This window comes from Orbicella franksi, chromosome 15, assembly GCF_964199315.1.
Source record: "Orbicella franksi chromosome 15, jaOrbFran1.1, whole genome shotgun sequence".
NCBI lineage: Eukaryota > Metazoa > Cnidaria > Anthozoa > Scleractinia > Merulinidae > Orbicella > Orbicella franksi.
The window spans coordinates 6,941,807-6,963,006 of record NC_138159.1 but is presented as its reverse complement, the minus strand read 5'-3'; the positions used below and the strand labels follow the sequence as shown (position 1 = coordinate 6,963,006).

Below are 21,200 nucleotides of genomic sequence, written 5' to 3'. Positions count from 1 at the left end.
CCCTAAAGGGTTACCTTTTTCGGGCTTCAGGGATATAGAAGGGTAGGAATTTCATGAGTTGAGGTATATTGAAGGGTTGGGAAGTCTGTCATTTAGGTATTAATATTTTAGAGGATCCTTAATAAAATATTTCGCACATACACTCCTTATGGCTGTGTATCATTATATAAAAGAACTACATGAAAATATGGTAAGAAGACCAGTTACAGCAGTTATAATACAGTGTTCGTAAGTAGGTATGTGAAGGGGCTACCTTTTTTCAATGAAAGTTTTACGAACGAGGTACCTTTTTCGGTCAAAATGGTATATAACCTCGGGGCGGAGCCGTTAGATTACCTTTATTTACACAATAAAAATAAACCTTATGCGAAAGTGCTAGTGGCAAGGTTGACCGTAGAATGTCACAAGTTTCTCGACCTCTCTTTTTACAAACGCACTAACCATAAGCCTTCGCGTACTAGGCTCGCATGAGTTCTCTGTTCCGTGTCGGCAAAATATTGATTTATGTCAATACCGATTATCCCAAATTACATTGTTATTTAATCTGTGTGATTTGAAATTTCTATTAAAAGGGGTCCCGTCATTTAGTATCCTCTCCAAAGAGACAGTCATTTTATCCACGAAAAAAGTTCTTCAAGTTGATGTACAAGGCAACACTGTCCTCTGCCAACCTCGTTCCCAGGCTCTCTCTCTCGCTCTGGGAGGGCGGGAAGATGAGAGACCCTGGGAACGAGGTTGATCCCCAGCCAGAGTATTGAATTATTAAAAGAGAGGAGGAGAGCGGTGAAAAATCAGAGGTCTAACTGTGTGAAAAAAAAAGAGGGAAAAAATGTAACTTAAAATAAGCTATATTTTGGCTTTACTCTTTCAATGCCCGTACAGTGCAAAAAGAAATACTAGTAACTTACTATCTTCCTTGTTTATGCATTATGCAATAAGGATTCATATTTGCAGTCGTCTTGTCGTCCGAGACAATAGAAAAAATCGTCCGGACGAGTTTAGTTTGACTCTACTAAAGCAAAAAAAAAACCCTTTCTTAAATTTTCTTATGGGTTCCCTGCATTCTGACCCCTTCTCATCCCTTTAAAATGTTTAGAAAACAGAGAAAGATTTACAGCTTTCTTTCGCGATAAGACTTCGATAAAATTATCAATTTGATCTGTCATTTTGAATGATGTGGTATCCTCCATGAATGAAATCATTGCAGGTTTATTGAATTTCATTTTGTCAACCTTTGATGCTCTGTTCTGGATCTGCATCCGCGAAAGCACGTGGCGCGATCGCATCAGCTGTTTTGATCAGGATGCGGCGTTTACTAATGTTAACACTTCGGAAAAACAAGCCAAATACAAGCCGAGGAAGAGCGAGAGTGTTCCTCTCGGCCTTCATGACAGTCGAATAGGCCTGGACTTTGTATTCACCGACCAGTTTGGGTAAAAACTTTTAAAGGAAACAACCTAATCTATTAATTTATTTGCAACCTTAACTTTGCATTTCAATACCCGACAGACACGAATGGAATTTCCTTCGTCTGATGCTTGCTTGGAAGACTTAACGCATGTTAAGGATAAAAAACACCGACAAAGTGATACGTTTAGATAGCTATATTCATCGCCACTTTTCATTTATTCTTACCATTGCAGACTTTCATCGTTTGGAGAACACAGGGAGGAACAAACTAGCACTGAAAACCAATCAACTGGTTTCTGCGGAAATTAACGTTTGTTCAAAGTAAGTGGTAAATTTTGTATTCTCTTTAACCCTCTTACTGTCGAGGAAAACTAACATCTAATTTTTCCGAAATAACTTTCAAATAAATGTATAAATGTAATGTCAGTCAGATAGGAAAGCTTGTGAGTTAAAGGGTATCAAAATCTTGAGTATCAAGGGATTGATGGTTTTTATGAGCACAAAACAACGAAATTCTAAAACAATTAGACCTCAGTTCGTTTTTGAGACATTTACACAACATCACAAAATAGATCACAGCTACTTTTAAAAATCACAGCTACTACTAAAAATAACACACAAATTGCACTAAGTGTTATTTTACTGGCACTAGACATTAAGTCTTCCAACAAGGGAAAGTCCCTGATTTTATGCTTGCCTGGCAAAATTGTTTCAAACGAACCAGTTTTACAGTTGTAATACTACTCTGTTTATTTGTTTTAACTTCCCTGGCGTTCTTTGAATATTTGTTTGATTGGGATATTTATTGCCCCCCCCCCCCCGGCATTTAAACATTAAATCCATATTGTGACTAAGATAATTCATCTCATTTCTCATTTTTATCGTCAACTGCATGTGTTTAACGCAACAAACCTGGTTAGTTAAGTTACTAAGCTGACTTGCTCTTGCCAGCTTCATTACATTCTCGGGCTTTCTTTTTTAAAATCAAAGTTTCTATTTGTGGCAGTGAAACTCAGTTAACTTTCATAATCTTCAGTCTGCCGTCTTAATGTGTTGTCAACAATCTCTTGTAATTAGGACGTTGATTTATTGCTAAAACTGTCATCAGATAAATTCTTATGACGGCAACAGAGGTATACAGGAATTAACTGTCAAAAGTTAACTGAAGTATGAAGAGCGAGTCACTCTTAAGTTTAATATTGCTTCATAAGCACTTTCACTTTCGTTTGATGTGACGTTGAAGCTTTCACATCTATTCGCAGCTGTTTGGTAAAGAAGAAAAAGTATTACTACTCGGTGCTGTATTGCACATTTGCTGTTCAGAGGTATTTTAATCCTAATACTTTGCTTTCGCGCTCTCAAGTCTCACTGGCTTTCCTAAGATAACTATTTTGGCCTTGATCGTCGCCCCACGGCACGAAAACAATCAATCAATCATCTCGGGGGAGATTGCTATATTTAGATAGCTATATTCATGGCCATATTTCATTTTCTTAGAGGTTACGTTACTACACAGGAATTAACTATCAAAAGTTAACTTAGAAGTATGAAGAGTCACTCTTAAGTTTAGCACTTTCACTTCCCTTTGATCTGACGTTGAAGCCTTCAGGTTTATTCACAGGTGTTTGGTAAAGAAGAGGGAAGGGAAAAGTAGCGATTACTTCGTTATGATTCGAGCCGAAACATCAGAAGGTAGAAACTCTGTCATTTGCTTAACAGTTTGGCAACAACTTTGCATTTTTCAAGAATGCATGTCTGAATAAATGGTCGCTCGGTTGCACTTAGCTTTGTTTTAAGCACTTTAGAAGTCTAAGTGTGATTTAAGAAGGTCGTATTACCGTCAATGCTCATTGGATTTGTTATTGCAGACTTTGATAGTTTTAAGAAACAACGGGAGAACAAGTCAGCAAAACCAATTCAACAGTTACGACATCAGAGTCTGCTCCAGGTATTTTGCACATTTGTTGTTCAGAGGCATTTTAATCCTAGTACTACTTTGCTTTCGCGCTCTCAAGTCTCACTGGCTTTCCTAAGATATTTATATTGGCCTTGATCGTCGCCTTTTGGCATGAAAACAATCAATCCATCAGGTCAGGAGAGATTGCACGTCTTATAATTATTTTGTTTAAAGATTAAACTTTCTCGTTTTTCAGCCTGCATAGGTAATGAAACTGACTTTAACACAATAATTGATTGCCGGCTGTCCAATGTTTTGTGATCAAGCTCAAATTATTTTTGCGTGGTTTTGGCAAGCTTTCAACCAAGAGCTTTCGGTTCCGAATCTTTGTATTTATTTGCATTTTTAGTAAAGCCAATGTGGTCACTTAACTACATGGGAAACATTGTTAAAACTGGTAAAGTCTTCGAATCCGGAAAGAAGGAAAATGCAATTTGAGTAGAAACTTTTAAAGGAAACAACTTAATCATTTATTTATTTGCAACCTTAACTTTGCATTTCAATACCTGAGCACGAATGGAATTTCCTTCGTCTGATGCTTGCTTGGAAGACTTAAGGCATGCTAGGGATAAAAACTCCAACAAAGTGATACGTTTAGATTGCTATATTCATCGCCTCTTTTCATTTATTCCTACCATTGCAGATTTTGATCGTTTGGAGAACACAGAGAGGAACAAACTAGCACTGAAAACCAATCAACTGGTTTCTGCGTAACTTAATGTCTGTTCAAGTAAGTAGTAAATTTTGTATTCTTTTTAATCCCTCTTACTGTCAAGGAAAACTAATATCTAATTTTTCCGAAATAACTTTCAAACAAATGTAATAAATGTAATATCAGTTAGATAGGAAAGTTACATTTAAAACTTGTGAGGGAAAGGGTATTAAATGAGCATCGCGTGATTGATGGTTTTTTTATAAGCACAAGAAAACGAAATTCTAAAACTGAATTAATCTTCTGTTTGTTTACGAGACATTTACACAACATCATAATATAGATCACAGCTACTTGAAATGACACACAAATTTCGCTGTGTTTTTACTGGCACTAGACATAAAGTCTTCCAACAAGGGAAAGTCCCTGATTTTATGCTTGCCTGGCAACATTGTTTCAAACGAATCAGTTTTAATACTTCTCTGTTTTTTTGGTTTTAACTTCACCGCTGGCCTTCTTTGAATATTTATTTGGGATATTAATTAATCCCCGGCATTCAAACATTCAATCTATATTGTGACTAAGATAATTCATCATAATTCAAAGCCCTTCATTTTTTTTTTTATCGTAGACTGCATTTGTTTAACGCAAACTTGGCATTTAAGAGCTTCTGCCTGAGAGACCGGGGCAGACTTGGAAATGACGGTCAGCCGATTTCGCTTAAAATTGGTACACAAAGTCGTTATGTGGACTTACGTAATATGCCAGAGTTTCAGGTTCAACGACCATTTTTTAGCCGAGTTCTGGATATCAGCCCCTCAGGGGTGCCCAGAAGCTGATTTTTAGTGTAATTTTGGCCACTTTTCATTCTCTCTTTTAGCAACGTACAATTAATTTCAGACAAAACCAAAACCATATTTGAAACGCCCTATCCTTAGACTTGTATGGGTAAAACCATTAGCTCAAGAGAAGTTTTCGTTGGCCTGTGGCTGTGATCACAACTTAGTCCTATTTGAAGCATATGGGAGCAACCGGAAATGGCCCGTTTTTCAGACCGCATATTTTCCATGCCCATGTTTTATATCGTGAAGTCTTAGTATCCCTGCAAAGTTTAGCCCTTAGTTTAGTAATAACAAGATAGAAATACTGAGGTTGAGGCTTTTTTTACTACGAAACATTTTTAGAGAAGTTACCTACTACGTACTTCCTGTAAAACTCTTAATTTCTTTTTCGGAGAGATTTTTAGACACCAGCTGCACAATTAACCAACAATCAATGATCCCAAAGTAAATTATTTAAATGAAATATATATTTTCAAACCATAAACTAGAAATTTTCCTACTGACGGATTTGAAACTAAATTTTATGCAGCATTTGTACCTAGTACCCAGGGGACTGGAAGGTGAGGGGAAACTTTATACGTTGATAACAAAAAAAGTAATCAAAATACAATGAAACAAGTTGTTTACTGAGTGTATAAGTTAGGTGGGAAAAGCTGAAAAAAAAGCCTTATTTATGGGACTCTGCCTTGTTTCCATGGCAACCTTGCTTTATCAGGCATAATTACCCTAAGTTTGACTTTTCTCATCTAATTCTCTGTTTTTTATTGACGTTTTCAAGGTTTCTTGGGACAAACATAGTTTTTTTGCACCTTTTAATTCCTTTAGTACCCTTTCTCTTCTCTTTTAATTTTGTTGTACCTGGCAAAAACGATATTTTGATTTCATGAAATAGTCATGAAATCCAGACTGGTGGGTTCAATATGACGGATGTTTTGAAATTTATGACATTCTAACGTCACGTGCCTTCATAGCTGACTATTCACCATGATTAGAATTTTAAGCCGTGAGTTTTTTCTCCTTCCCCTTGCCAGAAGATCACAAATACCTTGTGTGACTAGTGGTAGCGAAATTTCCGACTTAATTGTGACGCACTCAGAGCTGTTTTCCTTCAAGCTTCCGTCCAAGCTCCTCTTTGGTATCGATTCTAAATAAAAATACTATCGTTACGATAGAGATTGCAAGTAAGTAAGCCTCGTGATACAATAGAGGGCCAAATTACTTCCTATTTTCGCCAGGACATTACATTGTTTGAACATGACACGCGAAGCGTCTCCACTGTAATTTAATATTGGGCATGTGAAACTACTTAATTCATCTCCAAGCCCTTTCGACTTTTCAAGTGAAACAACATCCAATATGGCATTGAAAATGTTAGAAATTGAATTGTGGGTGTGTACTGGGTAGACAATTTAAGTTAGAGATATTTTGTTTAAATGTGTATGCAGATGATGATGGAACAACGATCCTTGTACCAGTGGAACGAATTAAAGACATTAAAGCGTGTAAAAAAGATCTTTGAACGTGCAAGATGAATTTATGTCTGATGAACATGCATGCAGTCACTCTAACCTTGGATACTTATGGATGCAATAGGTATTACAATGCCGAACGCCTGAAATATGCTATCTGAAACGTCAGCGGTAACCTTCTTTGATTTCTTCAATTTCTTTTTTCTCTTTGATGGAAAGGGTGCTGACATGGCCCACTTTGGTCACGCAAACGAGTGAATTTTCGGCGGTGACGTGGGCAATGTTCTTTAATTCATACTTTAACTTCCACCCAGGGAAATTGTCAATTCTATGGGAAGTGGCCAGTTTATTACCACCAGTGCCCACTTTAATTTGACCAGCAGGTGGGTAACATCTCGATCTAACGTCGCCAACGGGAGAGTCAAAGCAGCCTCTGGCGGCTTGTTATCTCGTGCCCGGCATATGTCATCTTCTTTCCAAACGGGACACTGTATAATAATGTTTTCAGTTTCCCAGGAGACTAAATTGTGATAGCCAGACTTTTTCGCTCCTCTGCCTTTCAAGCACACTCAGATGAAACAAATTCACTTAAAGAATGAATAGATTTAATAAGTTTAATTAATTGATCGCAGATAGTTTCTTTTCCTGTAAATAAACAATCCAGCCGGCAAGATGTCCATGTGCTGGCCATATATTAATGTCACGGTTGCATTTTATCAATTTACGACAGACTGAAGTAAACATGTAACGTAGTAACGCGTTCGAATTCTATACAAAACTGACAACTGCCTAGCGCATAGCTCGGTCGTGGCCTAATGGCTGTGGGCTGGACTCCGGATCGAGCGCTCCTGGTTACTAGGGCGTTGTCATGTCGTCTTGGGAAAGGCAATTTTCTTTCACAGTGTCTCTCTCCACCCAGATGTATAAATAGGAGCCGGTGATTATCATCCTGTCCAGGGAAGAAGAGCAATAACCAATTTAAGCTCCAGCAGGCATGAGGCACTGGACTTTGTGACGACTTACCATACCACCTACACCAAGCATACTGGTCGTCCTGGGGATTATCACTTCTTTTTTATGGAAATCGGAGTTAAGGGCCAGCAATTCTACAGCTAGGGTGCTATAAGCAGTAGTCTTTGAAGGACAATCCACCCCTCCCCTGTCCTATCTTTGGATATATGCAGTACACCTATTTAGTCTGGATCTGTGCGGGCTGAGAAAGCAACAAAAGGAAAATCCCGATAGAGAAAGGGAAAGTGTGCCAATGAGTAATTTTCTGGTAATTTAGTCAGACATTCAGCGACTTGGCGGGGAAAACGGACCGTCTTGGACTTCCTCAATTTATAATACCTAGGCCATTTGCACCGGTGGACTGGGTATGAATAAATATTCTGTAGCATATCCATTCGTTCTTTAGGTTCTCATGCAAGTTCTATACCTGATCATTCTCTGCAGTATCAAGGAGACAAATCTAGACGAGAAAAAACTGAATCCCAAGACAATCATAGCCAGCAAACTTCAGATAAGTTGGCGTGTCGTGACCTCGTCACGTACGGTGTGAATCAACCTGAATTTTCATTACTCGCAACGATGTACTCACGATCAATTTATCGCTGGGGCTAAGGTTTTTAATGTTGCTTCACTTTTAATGGATTATAAGAAAGGGGCGAGCCTCTAAACTTGTAGCCAGGTAAGCATTCATAGTAAGTGAATTTTTCCAGACACCGTGCGTATAGACTGGAATAGTGAGACTGCATTTAATTTTGCAATTAGCTGTAAGTATATTCAAAATTTCCTTAAGGTTCAAAGTGATTTTCAAGTGGTGTCATGAGAGACGTTGTGATTGCATTTAGAGTGACTGATAAGTTGTTTTTCTTCAGAAAAAAGGTCCAGCGACTCCATTATCCGTAATTTTCAAGACTTCTTCCACAAAAATTTATAACCGTTGCCGGACCAAAATATGATCGGTCCTAAAAAAATCACATGAAAATTTCTGATTAAGAGTGAGTCTTTTCGGTTAGAATTAATTTCAGAGTCTCTAATTTCTGACTTAGAAGAAAAAAAGGTGTTAATCGGAATCAAATGGCTGATTTTTACAGACACGCTTTGTTGAAACTTAAACCGGAAGTGGCCTGGTTAGTCATCTTCTCGTAAGTTTCTTCTTAGTAAAAAAGACTCAACCTTAGTATTTTTTTCTTGCTATTACTAAACTAAGGGCTAAACTTTGCAGGGATACTAAGACTTCACGATATAAAACATGGGCATGGAAAATATGCGGTCGGAAAAACAGGCCATTTTCTTTTTTTAAAATCAAAGTTTCTGTTTCTGGGAGAGAAGTCAATTAACATTAATAATCTTCAGTGGATACGTTTGCCGCCTTAATGTGTTGTGAACAATCTCTTGTCACTGGGACGTTGATTTATTGCTGAAACTATCATCGGATAGTTGTAACGGCAACAGAGTTCAGGTCACTATACAGGAATTAACTGTCAAAAGTTAACTGAAGTATGAAGAGCGAGTCTTAAGTTCAATATTGATTCATAAGCACTTTCACTTTTCTTTGATAAGACGTTGAAGCTTTCAGATCTATTCACAGGTGTTTGGCAAAGAAGAAAAAGGAAGAACGTACATAAACTTTATTAATGTGTCTTAACATCTAGCTAGCCGATGGGGAAAAAAACCCTCTACTAATTGGGGACACTACATATATTTAACGACCTACTAACTATTTTCTAATGAACTATTAAAAAAACCCAACAATATAATTAACCATATAATATAGTTAAAAACCAACAAACTATTTTCTAATAACAATCAGCTAATGAGATAAATTATTAAAAAGAATTAAGAATTACAAAGGATGCAGTTGGAACAATTGTCATCTTCTACCATTACACTTAAATCAAATTTACGGATACGATTTTTAAAACTAAATAGTGATGGGAGGGTTCTAATTTCGCTTGGTAGCTTATTCCACAACTTTGGTCCCAGGTAGGTGAGCGAATGTTTACCATATTTCTTGGTCCTAAATCTGGGAATAGCGAACTCCGCCACCCTTGAGTTGTGGGGCGAGCGATGGCATTCCTAATAAGATTGGTGTTAGCCATTTTCGTGTCCCCCGCTGTTTCATACATTTGATGGTCATCCGCGTATATAGAGAGATGCGAAGTAATTACATATGTCAGATCGTTCTGAAAGATGTTCCATAACAATGAGCCTAGGGCCATCCTTGTGGACAACCCCTATCACTCCTCTTCCATTTACTTCTAAAAGCTCCCAGCTTCACTCGGTTCAGTCGATCACACATGTAGGATCGTAGTAGATCACGCAGTTCGTCATGAAATCCATACGCTTATAATTTGCTGATCATTAACGAAGGATTGAGCGAGTGAAAAGCCTTACTCAAGTCACTAGACAAGATTTTAGCAGTTTGCTGGTTATCACGTGCTGATTTCCATGCTTCAATAAGACTTATCAGTGTTCCTTCACAACTATGACGTGTACGGTATGCCCTGATTCGAGGATCCAAACGGCTGTCAAATTGCTTTGAAATCTGGTCGCTAAGTAGCTGCTGAAATACTTTACGAACCACTGGAAGGACAGTTATTGGTCCATAGTCCCCACTATCTTGTAGATCCTCTTTCTTAAAGACGGTTGTCTATTTCCCTCTTTTCCAGTTGGTTGGCCATTGACGATTTGTAATACATGAATTGTACAGATTCGCCAGTGGTATAGCGAGTTTCTCCGCTCCATACTTCAGTACTCTGGCTGGCAGATTGTCGTACCCAGATGCTTTTCTGCTATTAGGTGACTCCAGAGCATTTATGACTTGTACTTGGTTTGCTGGATTGGACTTGATCATTGGTTCTGAACTATTCGCCGTTTGTATTCGCAAGACACAAGTCACTCTCCGAGGAGTTTCTTAAGTTGACATCACCGATATCGCTTGCTATCGTTGCAAAGTGATCCGCTAATATTTCCGCAACAGTTTCTTGGTCGCTAATGATCTTGCCGTCAACTTTTAAGTTAATATCAGTCCTCATGACCCCTTTCCTGGATCCAAGAAACGGTTTAGAAGTTTGGAAAAAATTTCTTGGGTTTTCTTTAAGGTCAGAAGTCTTTTTATTCCAGTATTGCCGTATAGCAATTCTTCTTTGTCTGACTGCCTCATTGCGACATTTCACCTTCTCTTTCCTGTTTTGCTGTGTCCTTTCATTGAGATACATCTTAAAAGCTCTTCTCTTTGCTCGGATGGCATTCTTCCATGCGGTAGGTTGTCATGTAGGTACGTCTTCATCCTGTACTCGCTTCTTTTTCTGGGGGAAACATATTCGTTTACAATGTCTCGCATGATTGTATTCCAATAATACGCCTTGTCCTCAACATCATCAAACAGGTTTCCGACGTGCCCAGGTACCGTCATTAGTAGATTTTCATATTTCACCGGATCAAAGGTTTTGTAGCGCCTGAAATGGATGATTTTGCGTGAGTGTTTCCTTGCTTTTTCTTTCACTATACCATAGATGAGCGTATGATCACTTAGGGCAGGGTCAAAAACTCCTCCTCTGATGAACAGGTCTGGTTGATTGGTCAGCAGTACATCGATAAGCGTGGCTGTTGTTGTTGTTGTTCCGTTTCTATCCAATCTAGTTGGCTGCTTTATGAGTCGAGGCATTCAAAGCCCTGCACCATTTCGAAATCCAGGAGTAATTTGCCTTCTTTTCTCTGAGGCCTTAGCCTGTCTAGGTTAAGGTCACCAATGACAGTCACTGAGTCTCTTTGAAGTTACCCCCAAGTACAAATGTGGTTCAGTTCTTCCTCTAGCAATTGCTGGTAATTTTTTTCCACTAATGGTCTAAGCGGTCGGTAAAGACCAATTATTATCATGTTTATCTTCCCAATTTTCGCGTCCAACACGATTGGCTCTATACACTGGTAGTGACGATCAGGTTTTAATCTCCTACATGGGACTACGGTGGAGATGAGAGCCGAAATACTACCGCCGCCTTCTTTCCTGTCATTACGATATAATGAATAACCAGGCAGGCTAAATTGATCGTTTGGATAAGTGGAGTCGATCTTTGTTTCACTTATGGGTAAAATCTGCGCTGTCAGGGCTTTAAGAGGCTGTCTCTGTAAGAACCGACAACTGATTTTACTTCGAAAAGTCGATTTTTTTCATAAGCTGGGATTTCGAAGCCCTTACCTAGTCAATCACTAAAATGAGTTTTGTTTCATTAAAAATTCCAATTGAAGTTTTCTAGGAATGGTTGAAGTTCGGTCCGCTCGACACAAGTTTCATGCCCGCCGAAACTGGAAAATAGCACATATTGCCGGCGCTCTAAAAAAATTAATATTCGCTCAAAAGTCCCAATTCTTTTTTTCAACTATAGATATTTCATAGCAGTTTGTTTAGCCATGTTGCAATTATAATTCAATGTTGTTTCTTCAACGGTTAAAAGAAGATTTTCTACCCGTTAAATCGAGTTTTGAACCAAACGCGAAAATAGCTCTACTTTGAAGGCACGTTTTAAAAACGTGGCACCTGTTTGAAACTGCTGAACTACATGAATAGAAAGTATAAATGTCCGGCTTCGAGGAAAACATGGTCAGTAATACAAAGAACATCGAAGTATGTGACGGTCACGCTCGACACAAATGAGGAATGTATAAATCTACTTTATATACAAACCTACAGTTGGAAGGAAAAGCTGGCAGTTTTAATGCTACCTAGGTTTCAAGGATCGCTACAAAGGACCAAAACTTTAATCTTGAAGCCAGGTAAGAGATTTACGGGAATTTATCGCAGCACTTTACGAAGGCGAGTGTGTTAGTTACAGACTGGAATATTTTCAAAATTTCCTGAACTTAAAGCGGTCGTTAGTTTTGAAAACCTAGCGGGCAGACAAATTTTATTATTGTTTTAAATTAAGGGACATTTATACTTTCTGTTATACTTTATGTTAGCTTGTTCAAAGAAGGAATCCGAGAAATTAAATGGAGAGCAGCAACTCCAGCAGTTCCAGCTTTCTGCCTAAGCGCACATTTGTTTGGTCAATCCTACACATTTCCAATGAGCCTGTTGTGAACACTCTGAACACTCCAGGATCCGTTTCGTGTTCTGGCCGATGACCCGTTCACATTATAAGCAACATTTTGCTCTTACTTTAGTCTGGTTCTGTTTTGGTCCAGGATTTGGACAACCTCCTGAGAGTAGTATCCAGCAGTCAGGATTAGACGAAGCTTTCGTGTTGTTGTAGTAAAAGAGCCTTCGCTGGAAAAATTTCCTTTTAAACATTCGAAGCGTCCGGCGAGTCGTTTTAGGATCCAAAATTGTCAACAAATTAGCCACTTTTGTCTCTGTCGCTGTCTCTGTCTTGTTCTTGTGACCAAATCCTACATCACCAGCGCCACCATCTTCTGTTTTCCACCGTCACAATACGATTAAGAGAAGGAAACAAGCGAATACTATGCCACGTGAAATCAGACGTCCGACCGCCATGCTCACTCCGTATTACTACTCGGTGCTGTTTTAATCCGAAACGTCAGAAGATAGTAACTTTGTCATTTGCTTAACAATTTGGCAGCAACTATGCATTTTTCAAGAATGCATGTCTGAATAATTGGTCGCTCGTCTACTGTTTGTTTTAAATACTTCAGAAGTCTAAGAATGCATCTATTTCTCCAAAGTGTGATTTTAAGGAAGATTGTATTAATGTCAACGTTAATTGGATTTGTTTCTGCAGACTTTGATAGTTTTAAGAAACAACGGGAGAGCAAATCAGCAAAACCAATTAAACAGTTTCTACAACAGATTCTGTTCCAGGTATTTTGCACATCTGTTGTTCCGAGACATTTGAGTCCTACTACTTTGCTTTCGCGCTCTCAAGTCTCACTGGCTTTCCTAAGATATTTATTTTGGCCTTGATCGTCGCCCAACGGCACGAAAACAATCAATCCATCATCTCGGGGGAGATTGCACATCTTTCAATCCGCAAACTGCACTGGTAATGAAACTCAGTTTAACATAATTATTTATTGTGCTCGGCTGATCAATCAATTTTATGATCAAGTTCTAACCATTTTGCGTAGCTTTGACAAGCTTTCCATCAAGAGCTTTCGGAACTCAAGCTCTCTGTTCATTGACATTTTTAGTAAAGCTAACGTGTTCACATCACTGATTACCATTCAGTGGATAAAGTCAAGAAATTGTGATCTTATAGAAAAAAGATAGAGAATACACTTCTCCAAGTTTTAGGTTTGTGCGTTTTCCCAGCCTGCAGATATTTGTCGAAATGTTTCGCAGAAATTTACAGAGCCCAGTATGGAAACGCCATGTTGGTGTTCCTCTGTGGTGCACCAATATGGCGGCGGGAAAATAGTGTAAACATTTGGAACTTACATTGGTTATCAAGGCGACTGATTATCTGTACTGAGCAACCAAACATTTGCATAAGCACTTTTTCTAATGATCTAACTTCTAAAAAAGCTAAAAATTAGATAGGTATATATTTTCTACAAATGCGATTGTTGCTTTTTGTCACGCACCGCCAGAAACTCTGAAATTCAAAATACGCTGGTTTCCAAACGAAGCACACTACTAAGCTGTAACATTGTAAACAGATATAAATTTACCCCCTCTTATCCTCCTCCCTTAGAAAATGATGACGTCACATGAAAACGATCTATAGTTTCGTCTGCGACTCTGAGGATCGTTTGCGCTCGGAATAGTCAGATGGCTTCCAGCTTATCCCAAATTCGTGTCTCATGCAGTACCTTGACAATGCTAAGCTTTCCACCAGAGATAGAGAAGAATGTACAGGCCATGAAAATCTCTAGGTTTTTACAGTAGCGGTGAACCCGAGATCGAAGAAATCCTCAATGGCTCCCCGGCTTTAGGGTCGCACAGATCAGCCCACTTCTTTGGTCTTTTTCTCGTTTCTAGTCGAGTTTCATCGAGATAGAGGTATTGAATGAAGAGGAATACTCTATCCTACGCATTCTGTATTGCTACAGCCTCCAACAACACATCTTCCTTGCATTCTGCAACGAATTTGACACACACTATCGCATGTTCGCATATATTCTTATCAGAAACAAAATATTGTTATTGCGAAATGACGTCAGAAGCCAGCTCGTCCCATTCTCCACTATTACTCAGTCGTGAACATGGAAAAGGGCAATTTTACAAAGTTTGAAAATTCATACCAAATCAACGAAAATAGCTACAACTATAATTTTTTCGCAGTGGTGATCATGAGAAAAAGGAAATTTATATTAGCGAAAAAAAAAAAAAATAGGGGGTTAATGGCACTTTAAGCCATGCTAAGGATAGCAAAATTCCAACTTAGTGAAACTTTTAGGTAGCTATATTCATGGCCACCATCGGGAAGTTATTTTTCAAGTTTGTGAGTGAAAGGGAAGAATAGCTTGAGTATGACGAGATGGTTGGGTTTGTATGAGCACAAGAAAACGGTATTCAATAATAATTATCTAGTCTTTAGTTGTTTATGAGACATTTACACAACATCACAAAACACATCACAGCTACCTGGAATATAATACACAAATGCGAGCAAATGTTATTTATTAGTTCTAGACATAAGTTTACCATCGAGGGAAAGCCCTTAATTTTATGCTTGCTTGGCAACATTGTTTCGAAGGAATTTTAATCACTTTGTTTTCTTGTTCTAACGTCTTTGAATATTCATGTGGGACCTTAATTATCCCCCGGCATCAAAAATGTTGGCAATCTCTATTTTGACCAAGGTAGTTGAAGTTACTTTCCGTATCGTAAACTTTAAAATTCAGCAAACTTTGTCAAGTTACTAAGACCTGCTCTTGCCATCTTAATTATTATCTTTCTTTTCGAGATCAGACTTTTTATTTACGTCAGATTGCGTTCAGTAAGAAAAGTTAATTTAAAAAACTAATCGTCTACGGTCTGCTGGTTCAAGGGGTTGTGACAAATTGCTAGGGCTTTGAACTATTACCGAAACCGTCATCTAATGATTCTTATTCTGATGCCCCCAGTAAAGGTCACGTGACTACACAGGAGTTAATATCAAAATTACTTATTAGTTAAGTTTGAAAAAATCTCAGTGCAGGTTCTATTTCAGTGGAATGACCCTCAAGATGTACCAAAAAAGATAAAGTCTGCCTTGACGAATTACTCGTCTTCTGTCGTCTTTACACTGATAAGCAAAACCAACAGCTCTGAGAAAACTTGCTCAAGTTCGTCCAGACAGCCAGAGAACGCGTCTCTAGAATAAACGGGACATTTTCTGCTCTACACGAATCCTCGTAACCAGAATTAAATGGTATATCTTTACAACAGATCATTCCACAATGGAGTATACTTCAGAACAATTGAACTATTTTCGAATTTGTTACATTGCCTTTAACTTGGTTCCCGAGGGACTACGACAAGTCTTCAAGCAAGAATGGGATTTCCTGTACAAACCAACACCTGGAGAATGGAAAGACACGCCAAAAAATGGTTTAGACTTTTGTAATAAGGAGTCTAGAAAAAGCCGCTCCAAGAATGCACGATATCTGGCGACTATACAAAACGGTAACACGGCAGAGTGGGACTGTAGCTGTTTGTTTTTCGTGATCCTGTTCTCAGACAGCATTGGCACAACGCTGAGTGCAGCCATCAAGAAAGAAGTCAACGATCTTCGCCTAGTCCGAAATGACATTGCTCATATCAGCGAGGCGAAACTTACTGATGCTGAATTCAAGGGTTATGTCGGAAGAGTGTTGCTGGCGTTCAACTCTTTGAGTCTTCCGATCAGCGATATAGAGGCGGTTAAAAACCAGACGAGCTTTCCCACGGCAGAAGTAAACAACTTGATGGCACAGGTTGCGAATCTTCAATCGGAATTAAAAGAAGTCAAATGTGATTTGCAAGTGGCACAAGACACGATACAGGAAAAGGAAGAGCAGGTTGAATGTCTTACGCAAGAAATTAATTCTAAAGTTGAGTCTTTTTGTGCTCTCACGTTTAAGCCATCTCACCAAATCATCAGACGTTCAAATGACGTCACAAGGATAATGGCAAAAATGCAAGAGCTTGACGATGGAAGTAACGGAGCAGTCAGTACCATTTACTTATCAGGAAACCCTGGATGTGGCAAAACTCAACTTGCGCGTCAAATTGGAGAAGAGTTCTTTACAAAAGGATCAGGTGAGAGTGAAAGCTTAACGTTCGTGGCAACCCTGAATGCTGAAACCCTTGAAACGCTAGCTGACTCGTACCTCAGTCAGGCTAAACAGTTGGGAATTACTGAATACGCCCTCGCCAAACTGGCTACTGCGGAGGAAGCCAACCCCAAGGAAAGACTTCAGCAACTCCAGTGTTTAATTTTCCCGCAGTTTAAACAGTTCTCAAAATGGTTAATAATAGCAGACAACATTGTTAACCTGTCCTTGGTTTATGAGTACCTACCTCAAACCGCCAGTGAAGAGTGGGGTCACGGTCGGGTGCTGATTACAACTCAAGATAGCAGTGTGATTCCTACAAATGCTCCTCATACTTACCATGAGTCACTCAGTGAAGGAATGCAGCCTGAGGACGCAGTGGAGGTATTGAAACAATTATCGGAAATGTCCAATAACGAGAAAGTTGAAGCGGTTGCTGAGGAACTAGACTATCAGCCGCTTTCCTTAGCAGCCGCTGCATGTTACGTGCAATTTGTGAGTCGTTCTTCAACCTATGACTGGTCAAACTTCTTGACAACACTTGCGGATGTCGAACGTGAAGTGACAGAAGAACGTCTTACTCAAGTGAATCTTGCGTATCCGAAAAAGATGACTGAAGTTATTCAATTGGCAATAGATACAACTTTGAAAAGCGACGAAGTTCTTCGCCAGACATTTCTCTTTCTCTCGCTATGTGATTCGGAACCCGTCCCAATTCAAGCAGCTGTCAACTTTGTCAATAATAGCACCTCGCGACAGACTGACGAGTTAATCAAAGCAAAGATTTTAAATTCTTCCTTAATTCTGTGTTTATACAGTGAAGGTGAAGCACCTAGCTATTTAAGAGTGCATAACGTTGTTCATCAGGTACTCAGCAAAATGTCACTGATGGAGGCTACAGAGAAGCATGAGTGTTTATCTGTAGCAGTTCAGGTTTTTTACTCCCTTATTACGTCGGAGAAGAATCGTTTACATGAAAGTGGGGACGTCTGGGTAATGCTGCGTCGAATTACAACTCACTGCAAAGTGTTGTATGAAATTCTTACAAGCACTTTTCCTGCTGAAGTTGTTTGGGTGAAGGAGTTAGCACCCTTAATTTCTTCCGACATTGTTGTTTCGTGGCTTTGCTCAACTGCTACTGTGTTTCAGAGCCTTAGTAATTTATCCAATGCAATTCTATTTTCAACGTCAGCCTGTGATTTTGTTCAATATCTAAGTAACACACGAGAGGGCGACATAGTTAAAGCAGATGTTTTTAATGTGCACGGGTTAACATTATCAATGAAATGCCAGTATAAATCATCAATATTATACCATGAAGAGGCTACCAAGATTTATACTGCAAGTTGTGTATGGAAGGTACCAGAAAGCTATAGCAACTTGGGAAATGTTTATCGAGCTCTTGGACAGTACAATGAAGCAAAAGAATACCTCGAGAAGGCACTGATCATCTCGAAAAAGATTTTCGGCGAGGAGCATGCCGGTGTCGCATCAAGTTATAACAACTTGGGAAATGTTTATAAGAATCTTGGACAGTACAATGAAGCAAAAGAATACCTCGAGAAGGCACTGATCATCAGGAAAAAGATTTTCGGCGAGGAGCATGCCCATGTCGCATCAAGTTATAACGACTTGGGAAATGTTTATCGAGCTCTTGGACAGTACAATGAAGCAAAAGAATACCTCGAGAAGGCACTGATCATCAGGAAAAAGATTTTCGGCGAGGAACATGCCTATGTCGCATCAAGTTATAACAACTTGGGAACTGTTTATAAGAATCTTGGACAGTACAATGAAGCAAAAGAATACCTCGAGAAGGCACTGATCATCTCGAAAAAGATTTTCGGCGAGGAGCATGCCGATGTCGCATCAAGTTATAACAGCTTGGGAAATGTTTATCAGAATCTTGGACAGTACAATGAAGCAAAAGAATACCTCGAGAAGGCACTGATCATCAGGAAAAAGATTTTCGGCGAGGAACATGCCTATGTCGCATCAAGTTATAACAACTTGGGAAATGTTTATGCGAAACTTGGACAGTACAATGAAGCAAAAGAATACCTCGAGAAGGCACTGATCATCAGGAAAAAGATTTTCGGCGAGGAACATGCCGATGTCGCATCAAGTTATAACAACTTGGGAAATGTTTATGAGAATCTTGGACAGTACAATGAAGCAAAAGAATACCTCGAGAAGGCACTGATCATCTCGAAAAAGATTTTCGGCGAGGTACACGTTGCTGTAGCTAGAAGCTACAACAACTTGGCTAACGTTTATCAAGCTCTTAAACAGTGCAGTAAAGGAGACGAATGCCTTAAGAACGCTAGAGAGACCCTAAAACTGCGCAACCAAACAAGGAAGACAGAGAGTACATCCTTAGGTAGCAGCAAGTTGCCGCGACTTGAGAATTGTTGATAAATGCCTTAAACAGCATAACCAAACGTTGAGTAAGGATTGTTTTATATTGTATTCTAACAATTTGAGTGGGGATTGTGAGCAAACCCATATTTCCTACGGCCAAGTGTTAGACAGAGTGAGACCCGGGCAAAAAATTTTGAAGACCTTTTTGTTCTCTTGCTCGCACTTGGATTCCTTTTCTTCCCTATTTTGTTTTTTATTAGGAACGTCCTGTTATCTGAGACGACAAGGGACTACAGATGAAAACCCTAATTGCTGGTTTTCAGTGTCACGCAATTCAAAACAGATCAAAATAAAAATCAAAACCGGTCAATAGATAAAGTCCAGAATCTGGGAAATGAAAGAAGGTAAATATGCAAAGAATCTCGCCAAAATTCTGGTCACAGCAATTTTTCTTATGCGAGATATGCGGAGAAAATTTTTACCCAAATTTACAGAGATTTGTATGGAGACGCCATGCTGGTGCCCATCCGTATGGGCACCAACATGGCGGCCAGAAACCAACAGAAAGATCTGTCACTGAGTTTTGCTACAAAAGCGTGCATTTATCCCTCGAGGAACTCTAAAACATTAAAATAATACTTTTTCTAAGACATGAACTGTTCAGATAGCCAAGTTCCCCGAAATAAGTCACTTTTTTAACCATCAAGACAGCTCTCTAGGCCGTCATGTAAATATCGCGTCACGCAAAAGATTAGAAATTCAAGTGCAGTGTATCACAAAACCAAGAACCCATTCGGAGCGAAAATTTGTATGAATATTGATTTTCATCTTACTTATACATCATTTAAGTAAAATCTCAGGAAGACCAATAGTTTTGTAGTTCGAATTTTGGTGACGTCATATGAAAACCAGCTATATTGATTTCCTTGCATGGTTCACACAAGTTTTGTAACTTCATCTGATTCAGTTACTTTTCAACTCAAACAGACTCGACGCCACCCCCTCCCCCCTCACCCTTCCGGGGGAATGTACTCTACAAAGATTTATTTGGGAAGGCTCCGCCCTGAGGTCCAATCCCTTACCTTTTGTATACCGTTTTCACAGAAAAGGTAGCCCTATCATATACCTTTAATTGAAAAAAGGTTTCCCTTTTACATACTCACTAAAGAACGCTGCATCCCTTTTGTAAACCCTCTAAATGATGTTAATGAACAATATTACGGGAGAACATCAAGCATTACTACAAGAGATGTGAATCCAAGAAACATATTATTTGTTCAGCGGGAGTCAAGATGATAGATTTCTCTATTTCTTCATTTCTACCCTTTGATATACCTGAAGCCTGAAAAAGGTACCCCTTTGGGGCGGAGCCTCCTAGTATATAGCGAGAACACCCAACGGAACTCGACAACGGATATTCATATGAATTTGTACTTGTAACTAGTAAGGACTGATTTTATTGATTTTCATTGCAGTGAGGTTTGATCTTAGCAAACCTTTTTTACCTTCAGAACAGCACCATTAAGTGTATTTGCCCTAGCTATTGACCTTATGAATTAACAACGGGCGTTAAGGAAAGGAAACAAACAAACCAAACAAACAAAAAAACAAAACTGTCGATACTCTCTTCCAGTATGATCCCGAGCTAGCTTGGTTAATTAGGGAGATTAAGGAAACCGCGACAGCAACGGAACGACAGCGTCACCAAACAAAAGGTTTAACGAGCAGAACTTTGGCTATACACGTTCGTTGAAATCTTTGTACAATACTGTTAGCCATGTTTTGGCGAACACCAATGTGAAATAACCAAGTTCTGCCTGTTTGGAGAACGTGAACCATGACGGCTAATTCTTCGTATTTCCCGTTTTGGAGTTAACACTCCCGATACCTATTTAACTTGAACATGTTATTAGACCGATAGGTGTACTGAAGAGATCTAAGTAACCTCAAAATTCGAAGACAAAATGTCAATCTCGATTCCAGGGTTTTTCCTTTAGAGATTGGGACTACAGTTAAATCTAAAAATCTAAAAAATCTAAAAAATCTAAATTTGTTTTTCAAGACGTTGTCCTCAGAGTCGCCGTTGTGGTTGCTTGAGCTCCCTAACAAGAGATTTATTATACAACTTTCTGTAGTTAGAAGTAACCATGTAATACCAACATTGCATCTGCTAAAGCATTCAAACCATAATTGTTTAAGCCAAGCGGGTTATCTTCGTGCAGACCTTCTCAGCTGCCACGGCGGTACGAAGACGTCAGTGTGAGTCCTCGTTTACAACACGTTGGAAAAATTTGAAAACGCAGCTT

The 21,200-nt window shown here is 39.1% G+C and overlaps 1 pseudogene; it reads left to right on the top strand.

Annotated features, from left to right (window-relative positions):
* The first annotated feature begins 15,688 nt into the window (after window positions 1-15,688).
* Window positions 15,689-19,108, top strand: LOC145469702 (uncharacterized; annotated as a pseudogene).
* Window positions 19,109-21,200: the final 2,092 nt, after the last annotated feature.